The following is a 10,595-nucleotide window of genomic DNA, read 5'->3' on the forward strand; positions in this document are numbered from 1 at the left end:
AATCTACTCCTAATAGGAATATAAGATACATTCTCATATCTACTAGGATTTACACAATCACATTCCTATTCCAATAGGACTGCAACAATTGTTTTTTATTCCTGCATTGGAAATTCAAACGACAACAAACTTTTTTCCTCCAATGTCTCATCAAGTACAAATTCTTATTTCACCCTCACATTACATATCTCTCATCACCTGCGTTCCCCTCTTAAATTCGGTCTTATCATTTGTGTTAAATTTGGAAGTGGGCTTCAAATCAATTTGGTCTTGTCCATCATCATTTTGTGTTTGATTTTCTTTGGTTGAAGTTGGGTCTCTGGGTAACGAAGAAAAGAGAGAGAAAGATGCAAGAGGTTTAGAGCAATAGTTTTTACCGGCGGTGAGAGGAGAGGGATTGCAGACGACGATGTGAGGTGGCTTACAGTTGCCTGATCTCTCGATTTTTCTTCCTAGCTACTCATATTTTTGCTTCATGTTCTTATATGAGGGGTAGTATATAAAATTTTGTCACCGTTTGAATTTCCAAGACATGATTACTTAACCTGTTTTTTACTAATAGGAGATGGGTCTGTTGTTACAGTTATAACTAATGGGGTTCAAAGCCAGACAACACACGCACCCCTGTTAGAAAAAGGTAGAAAGACTTTCCTTAGGGAAAATGGGAAGGTATTAATTCCTTGCATAATTTGGTTTACAAGTTCACTCTGACCATTGACACGTTATGATTTAGAAAACTCCCATTTCTTCTTGAATCTGAATTCGGGAAGGAAGATAAAAAGTAGTTCAATAATTCTAGGGTATACATTCCTTTTCACTTTTGACTATTTTGGGATTTCAATTTGTCACAGAATATATTTCCAGATTTATAACTATTTGATCCTGCTATACCAATTACTGCATCTTATTTTTCTTTGGCTAGAAAGATGGTTTTGAACCTTGAATCTTTAGTCTACTCTTGATCAACACCGATCTTATCAATTACTGTATTTTATTTCAAATCAGTATCGTTTTGAGGTGATGATCATTATCTTTTCAGAAAAAAACTTATAAAAAATGAAAATTAGAATTTTCATTTTAATTATTACGTATTACAATAATTTTTTTATATCTATAGAACAAGGAAAGCAAATCTAAAGTTGCCTACCTCAAACCCTAGCCAATGGCGGAGGCACACACAAGGCTTAGGTGGGCTGTAGTCCAAGGAGATTTTTAGTTAATTCATGTTTAATTGCTTATGCTAATGCATGTAGTCTATATAACTAACTCAATTTTAATACAGGTTAATATTTAATGTATACTTAGTGCATGACAGGTAATAAATAATACGTTTTATTCTAAAAATAAAACAAATTCTCTCTTTATTCCTCATCATCTTACAGTGGTGGAAAAAAATGTTACCTTTGCACTACAGCGTAAGTTCAAGTTGATATTTTTTTTAATTTGCTAATTCGGTTTATATTTCCGTTAATAAATTTGTCCTACGTAGCATAGCAAACCAACTTTGCTAACCGATTACTTCCTCCCTTGGATCCCTGAAGATGCTCCCACTCATTTAATTTGTTGGGGTAGTATTCCCTGGCATAATGACTACGGGTGATGTCTTTCCCTTGAAAATCTTTGTGCACCCTTGTTATTGACTTTGCTTTGGTAAAGCTGTGATAATTATCATCTATGGATGGAAATTGAGGAGCAACTTTTGCAAAATATGTACCAAATCTTCAGGCCACCCAAGGAAAACGAGATAAAGTTGTAAACCCCTTATAGATTCCTTTCAATCTCTTTAGGAAGATAAAGATAATATCTTCACCTCCCAAGTTCCATTTCACAGCAACAAAAATAAGCACTGCGCACAATAAATTATATGTGTCCTTTGAGGTAAAAAAGCACCAACAATTGTGCTCATAGACCCATAGCAACAGTGCAGCTACTATCTTTGTGTCTGCGCCCTCTATGGGTGTCACCATTGATTAGAGGGCACGATATGGCCATGTGTGCTCAAAGAGTTGAGCACAAATAAGGTTTTTCTTGTGCCCTGTTCTGACACCTGTGCCAGATGCCATTTCATATTCATGTTAGCACAATTTTTGTAATTGTGCCCTATCAATTAAATTAAAAATAAAAAAATAAAAAAAACAAATTTGAAATACCCTACAATCTGAAACAAACATTTGAAAACGTATATTCATCATTTCAAGCAGTCATCCTTCCAGTGGAGGCGCCTGTGCTCCACGCGCCATCCACAACAGTACCACATGCAGCGACAGTGCGACCTGCAGCCACGCCATGGGTTTTAGAGTCCGTTTTGGTCCAAAACACCACCATTTTCAACAATTCAAAAGCTAAAACAAAGCTACAAAGGTACGTATTCGAAATTTACCTTCTTCAAGGCCATTAGGTGGCCGGTGATAGCCTAAAATCATAGCCCTCGCTGGAAATCAGGGGAATTTGTCCCCTGAGTTGAAACTGCATCCAAACTTAACAAAATCAGGCATGCAATGCACGGAAACGTCTCTAAACAACTTAAAGAACCTAACTAAGGTGTTTTTGAGACTCACCTATACTGGATTCGATGGAAAATCTCGTTGGGGACTCAAGCTGCGATAGAGCTTGTCATTTCGTCACGTCGGTTTCGATTTCTAGAAAGCAAAAGGTAAATAGGAGTCTGCAGTAAGGAGAGAAAGGTGACGCTGGTGGTTGCCTCACCAGAGATCGCCAACTCTGTTGCCGTCGTTGCTATGTGCTTATCTGTGTCAAGGAAGAAGCCGAGAGGGAGAGACAAAAAAATTATGAGAGAGCGAGGGTGGAAGTGTAGTGTTTGGGTGGTGGCAAGGTTTGCTGGAGTGGCTAGTTAGATGGAGATGGATGCTGCAGTTTTCTATGCAGTGAGCACAGAGATGGCGAGGGAGATGACAGAAAAGTGTGAAGAGGTAGAGAGAGAAAGTTAGTGAGAGAGATGATTGCGTGAAGGAGGGAAACGAAAGAGTGATGGAGTGCAAAGAGGAGTAGAAGCATGGGGAAGGGTGAAGACCCACGTGGGTGGGTCCCACGGGACACAAAAACCCATCAGAAAATTAATAAAATAATTATATACATAACCAGGAGGGAGATGGAAGACTGTTGGATTAATACTCAACAAATAATTATATATACATCCCCAGGTGGGAAGGGTGAAGACCTACGTGGGTGGGTCCCTGTTGCATCTGCCTGCCAGGATAGAAAACAATGAAGGAGCAAAAAAATCCATCAGAAAATTAATAAAATAATAATTTAATACTCAATACACACACAAACACACATGGGTGGGTCCCACACACACACACACATATAACTAGGTGGGAAGGGTGAAGACCCACATGGGTGGGTCCCTGCTGCATCTGCTTGCCCGGAAAGTAAAATGGGAGAAGCCTTTGGCTTCTAGAATGCTCCCTCCCAAAATTACTTGCCTTCTAATTTTAAAAATTCGTAACTTACTCGTTCTAACTCCGAATTCACATCCGTTTGTGACCAAGTGTTCATTACGATAAGTATTATTTAAATAAAATAAAATATTTATCACCATTAATAATTCAAGTTGATTGCAACTAGATATTTTCACAAATTGTGAATAGGAAAAAAATAGTTGGGATAGGAAAAAGTAAATGTAAAGGACACAAAAACATAGTTTTTTTTATTTAAATATATTAAAATAGAGGGCACAAAAGCTTTTATTGTGTTTGTGTAAATTAATAAAAAAAATTTCCATCTCTGACATGCAAGCTAGACACAAAGTTTTGTGTTCAAATTTTAGTAGGCACAAATACCCGACACAAACTAATGTGCTTTTATGTTAGAGGGCACAATTGAGGTATTTTGGTTCTCAATGGAATTTAAAAAGCACAAATATATATTTGTGCTCAATGAAAATGAGAAGGGCACAAATCAATTGTGTTCTTAGCCCATTTTTCTTGTAGTGTTTGATCGTTATTCCTATTTTTCATTAATGTGTTTTCGACCAATCCGCCATGAAACTAATTTTGTAATTTGCAACATTAGTTAATTAATTACATGGATTTCCAAGTTAAGCAAGCCCAAAAATCAAAGATTTACTCCAAATGTCTTTAATTCAATTGAATCACCAAAACTGGGAAGCCCCTTCGGAAGAAGAGATATTTTATGGCGTTGTCCAAATGTTATCCATTGTAAGATACTAAAGCACATCCATGAAGGGATCACCTTTTTAACTCCTATATAATGGGGCTTGGCACATAACCTTTCTACCAGCAAACAAAGGCAAAGCAAGTTACCTGAATACACTATTTGTGTGTCTGCTTCTTTTGTGCTTGTAAACTTAGCAGTCTTATCGTGGCAACGCAGGAAAATCTAGTACACCTTGGAGTGGAGGCTTCTGCTATGATATACAAGTACTATGGTCGGCCAGCAGGGAGGGACCCTACAAGGCCTCCGTTTACTCAAGATCCTCACAAACCAGCTCATCAGTATCATCATCAGCAAGCTAGTGGAGATCAGCCTGTTCTTACTAGCAAGGACGCAGCCCTCACTACTAGAAATTTTGACTTTACCGATAAAATGAATTTGTCGGCAAAAGTCAAAATTTGTCGGTAAAGATTCTTTCACGACGAAAAAATTTGTCAGCCATTTTGTCACGCAAAGCATGTCGTGCAAGACTCTAGCTGACAAAATTCAACATTTCGTCGGCTATGAAGTGGTTATTTCCCGACAAAACATATTTTTCCGACATTCTTAAACCCCAACAAAAAATTCTGTCGGAAAAGGAGTTTTAAGCCTACAAAATGCACCGTTTTTCCAACAAGATGTGTTCGTCGGAAAAGATATTTTGTCGGCACTGCCTTATTCTACCGACAAAATTAGCTTTGTCGGGAAAGAATTTTAATTCATTAAAAAAAAAAATTGCTTGAAAACACACAAAATAATTTCTAATAATGCTGCCTTGATTAGTAATATGTATATGTACAATGGTTATACAAGGTATTATATTATACAATAATCCTATCCTACTCCCATTCCTCAGTATCGATTTAGCAGTAGCTTCGCAATAATATCCTGCAAAAATAATACAAAATGGTAATTATTATGTATGACAACATAAGAAAGAGCATCCTTAAAACCGAAACAATCAAATTGTAGCTAGAAATCTTTCTATAAGTAATAACATTATGGAGCTGCACTGATTCACACAACATCATGAAAAAGATACATTCAATTGAAGATACTTTAACATAACAATATGTTAGAAAATGGGGATGGGCCGCAATTAACACCATAGTTACACTAAACAATGAAAACTTAACCAATTTGTCAACAAGAAAGCATGTAATCCCGTAATCAAGCATATAGTCAGACTTGAATTTCACTTGCATCTTGGATGATAAAGCATGTACTCATGTAATCAAGCATATAGTAAAAGATATTGCAAACCTTGCAATCAACATCTCAGACCACCTGCCATTCGAGAGGTACTCTTTAATCCCTTAATAAGATGCAAATCAAAATGAATGAAAGAAGGTACAATAAGTTACGCAATAATAATTAAAAGATATGCAACTCTGGGATTAATTAGTAGCCCTTAAGAATACAAAGAAAATCCTCAAACATAAAAATTTCTCACAACTTGATCAAATTGTATTAATGACGACAATTGTAACTTATTGGGGAATCAAAATTACTTACACAATGCTCCTTGCTCATGTCTAGGATAGACATAATCAAACTATTCGTCCATGTACTTAGAATAAACACAAGGCAGAGAAAGCAAAACATACAATATATTCCTAGCACAATCAAACTTACCTGTACAAAGCTCCTTGCTTAGTGTGTTGTGCACAATAGAGGGACAAAATATACAATATATTCTTGTCATCAGCTGAATGGGAGAGTAACACAAGTTAGGAACCCATGAGAAAACATAATAGAGGGATAATTTATACGATATACTTGAGATAAAATTCACCATCACCAGCCTCGTAAGCAAGTGCAGCTACATTAACTTCAATCAGGCGCACCTGGAATAAAAATAACAAGAATAATTTAATAGTATTATTATTATAATTTCGATGAAGAGAAGACTAAGTTAATATAGACTTGCACATGTTACCACATCTACATATGAGTTGTGTAACAACTACATATGTTGGATTATTCAAAAGATTTGCAAACAACATGGAGTTTAGAATGGTTTAGACAGATCCTGGCAAATAGCTAACATTGTACATGTTACTTGTCAATTTGAAGAAGGCATCACTTGCATAAACTAAAGGCATGTCTGGTAAGTGCAGATTAGTTCTGCAAGGCAACACAACCATATCAAAGCAAACAAAAAGTACAATCATCAGTAAGATTGTAAGAGATAAAATTAAGGCTGAACTGAGAAGGCCTACCCTTGATAAGTTGGATCTCTTCCCACAAACTAATATGGCCATTAACTCCGGACAAGATGTTATTAACTGCAGTTGCAGCTCTCGTCTTCTCTACATCACTTGCCTTGCACCATTCTTCAATGTCGGATCCTGCGTGTTACATAGTAAACTAAGACTCAACCACAACAAAATTTTGGTCACAATCAAAACCAGAAACCACGATCAACATAGCTAGAACACCAAAAAGAATGTAATTTAACATTAACATCACAACCAATCATAGATAACATGAAGCCACAATTGAAAAAGTTATATATTACAACATTACTTGGAACAAAAGAATTGAGATGTGGCATTACACGAATCTTTACTATCAGCATCATCTAGTGCAGATTCCAAAACCTTCGCCCTGTTCCTCAATCCCTTCCACAAAACATTTGCCCCTCTGTGTTCGGTCGAGTCACAAATAACATGTGGGGATTAGGAAGTGGATCATCGATCAAAATTAATAATCCAAATTGTCGTATACACCAAGCCCTGCAACTTAAAAGGTTAAATTAAATTTTCCAACTTAAAACCCTATATTGAATCCTACAAATTGAACTGGCAGACATAGAATTAAAGAGGAGAAGGAAGATAATCACTTAAAGAGATCACTGACCTTCGAGTTCTTGGCAACTTTGATGGTTTTTTTTTATCCACCCTAATAAACATAACACACAATAGGCTCGCAACCTAATACAAATTCAAGCCCACAAATTCTATTTCAATTTTGACAAAACAAATCGAAAAAGAAAATTGAAAACCCTAAGAGAATTACAGAGACAACTGATGGGTTTATGCACCAGAACTAGAATTGAAGATGACAATTAGAAGGGAAAGAAAAAAAAAAACCTTTTTGAGGGCTTTGAATTTGACGCCGGTTTCGATCTCCAGCGGAAAGAGGCAGTCGGTCGGTCTGTGTATTTGCAGCGACGAGCGAGAGGGAGAGGGAGAAGGAGTGGGACGGAGAGACAACAGCTTCGTGTTTGACTAAAGCGCTTAATTATTTTCTTTCTTTTTTTCCAACTCCGCGCTTCTATTTTGAAACCGCGCTTCCAATTTGAAACCGCGCTTTTATTCCGCGCCTCATTTTTGGTTAATAGTTTTACCCTCAGCCGAGGAAATATTTTTCGTTGCCCCGAAATTGTCGTCTAGTATTCTAAGATAGCAGGGAAGGACAGTTTACCCGTCAAAATTAAACTCGTCGAGACATTGCATTTATGCCGACAAAATGATGGTCGGTTAACATTCGAATTTTCTCGGCTAAAATTAATGCTATAAATTGGTTTTGGCTTGAATATTTAGCCGACAAATTAAAATTTTAGTCGGTAGAGGACTCTTGTGCCGATAAAATTTTACTCTGTCGGCTTAGAATTTGTCGGCAAAATAAGATTTTCTAGTAGTGCCTGTTATTTGGGGGGATAGAGAAAAGAGAATATTCTAGGAGTCGCCGCTAATGGCCCAGCTAATACGTACTTAATTAGTTTGGTATAAGTAATTAGTAGTAGCTAGCTAATTAAATAAAGATCTATATGTAATAAGCTAGAGCTTTATCTGCACTTAATGATGTAAATATTCCTCTTGTAATATGTTGAATCACTTCTTATGTATATAAAGCTACGTACGCCCTCATGCGTAGTACTCTCTCTTGTTATATGTAACGTAAAAATCTTCTAGACCTAAGAGGCAATGGGCAAAGTGTACTCTTTGTTTCACATTCCTTTTTCCTTTTCGTTTTTTCACAATGGTGTTTTCCAATGGTGATGTGCTGCATTCCAGAAAACACTCCATTTTTATATGATGAGGACCTTGGCCTATTGTATGTGCATTTTGGATTGACCACATCCCTTACAAAAGTAAGATTCATATGGACTTTTAAATGATCAATGTCTGACGTACAAGTGAGATTACCCACATATTATTAATAGGTTCTACTTCTGCAACTAATATAGTGATGTAGGAAAATTGGTCGAGACAGGAGTAATAAGTTCAGAAACAACAAAATCCACCATGAGTTTCGAGCTCCAATCAATTTGAGCTCAAAATACGCTATGTTAAAATAGAACGGAACTCATTTGTTACGTCAAAATGACATTTTAAATTTTGAGGATCTTTTTGAAGTTTCATTATTTTGTCATAATTTGCTCCGAATTTGGTTTCTTAGCGAGGCTAGGGTTAGAGGTAGGCAACTTTAGATTTGATTTTTTATTTTATTTTTTAATTTAAAGATAATGATCATCATTTCAAAACGATAATGATCTGAAATAAGATACAATAATTGATAAGGTCGGTGATGGTCAAGAGTAGACTAAAGATTCAAGGTTCAAAACCATCTTTCTAACCAAAGAAAAATAAGATGCAGTAATTGGTATGGTATGATCAAATAGTTATAAATCTGGAAATATTTCTTGTGTCAACTAGAAATCCCAAAATAGTCAAAAGTGAAAGGGAATGTATACCATAAAATTATTGAGCTCTACTTTTTATCTTCCTTCCCGATCAATTTAGATTCAATTAGAAGAAATGGAAGTTTTCTAAATCATCATGTCAATGGTCAAGTGAACTTGTATGCCAAACTATGCAAGGAATTAATACCTTCCCACTTTCCCTTAATGAACGTCCTTCTACCTTTTTCTAACAGGGGTGCGTGTCTTGTCTGGCTTTGAACCCCCATTAGTAACTGTAACAAGAAGTCCCATTTCCTATTAGGTTAAATACAGGCCATATTAATAAAAAAATAAAGGCAAAATATGAAAAGAAAGAGATGCCAAAAGGATATGCCTTTTTTTATTCTATTTAAATGGAATCGATGATTTCACAAACTTTATATATCCTCTAAAGCCATGTGTTATATGGCAAGCCAAAAGCAAATGATTCCTCCACTACTTGTAATTTAAGGCAAATATGATCAAGAATATCTTACCCTAGCTACCAAGAAGATATTAAGCACAGACCTTGCTGATCCGAAGATAAACAAGAATAATTTGGTTACGTAAGATTGGTTATGTAAGTTTTGCCATCGTAAGCATTTATTATACCACACTTATTTATACTGATAAGTTAAATTTCTTTCTTCTGTATAGATAGCTCCATGTTACCTTATTACTTGTTTAATTTGCAAACTTCCTCAGCCTAGAGTAGGTTTTTAGTGTGACATGACAATCACGTGATACTATAATTAACTCATTTGATAACACATCACTAACACCATGTAGTTTTTCAGTCTAGAGTAGATTTCTCTAGAAGTTACAATCTTAAATCCAAGAAAAAGAAAACCAAATTGTTCAATTATTTTGAAATCAAGATCCATGCAGAAACGATAAAAGTTTAATATAATCTCATAGGATTGATCTAAAACCTATTGTGTTATTGTTGCCTTTAAAAATTACAAAGTCTACGTTGTGCGTATGTCGAGTAATTTTGAGCTAATTACGTCATTCTTGTGAATATGGGTAGTGGTGTCGAATGTGCTGCTGACTTCTATATTCAAGTGATTAGGCCAAGGAAGGAATGCATTTCCGCCTTGGGTTCTAGAACCTGAGGACAAGGTTACTAGATCACTATGAAGTTTGATAAACTGGTTTGGCTTTTGCTGTGCTAAGCAAGGGGGTAACTAGGTAACACCTCACTTCACCGAAGCTCATAAGATGACCCTTTAGGCAAAAGAATTGATAACTCTTTGCTGTCGGGAATTAGGTAGGTGACCAACTGACTAGAATCAGTGTTGTTAGTTGAAACTAGAGCTGCTCATTGATCGCTTGATTCTACGACTCCAGTGTTGTTAGTCTAAACTGAAGATGCCGCCAGTTGTTAACACAGTGTTGTTAGTCTAAACTGAAAATGTTGACAGGAGAGTTAGGATAGTTAGTATTTTCTCATGGGAGAAAAAAGGGTTTCGCACAGAGTGAGAGTTTTCACATAGAGCGTTTTGAGTTGTTTATTGAGTTGAAGAGGCTCTCTACATTGCAAAATCTCTTGTATTTATAGGGTGATTCCATGATGGTCAAGTCTACAGAATGACATAATTATAATAATATTCCAATTCTTTGGCATATGCATATTCTCTGAATATGCACGAAATTATTCTTGGCCGAAACTCTATCACTGGCAAGTCTCGTCATCTTCGATAGGACTCTGAACCTAGGTTGATTATGTGATTGATTCAACCTTTATCCC

The 10,595-nt window shown here is 36.1% G+C and overlaps 1 long non-coding RNA gene across 1 annotated transcript; it reads right to left on the bottom strand.

Annotated features, from left to right (window-relative positions):
- Positions 1–1,745: 1,745 nt before the first annotated feature.
- On the bottom strand, positions 1,746–3,108 carry LOC103416769 (uncharacterized). The gene is made up of 3 exons (XR_003770355.2): positions 2,559–3,108; positions 2,381–2,466; positions 1,746–2,273 (listed from the first exon to the last, which is right to left on the bottom strand). It is a non-coding gene; the product is annotated as an uncharacterized lncRNA (long non-coding RNA).
- Positions 3,109–10,595: the final 7,487 nt, after the last annotated feature.

Source organism: Malus domestica, chromosome 16 (genome assembly GCF_042453785.1).
Source record: "Malus domestica chromosome 16, GDT2T_hap1".
NCBI classification, from domain to species: domain Eukaryota; kingdom Viridiplantae; phylum Streptophyta; class Magnoliopsida; order Rosales; family Rosaceae; genus Malus; species Malus domestica.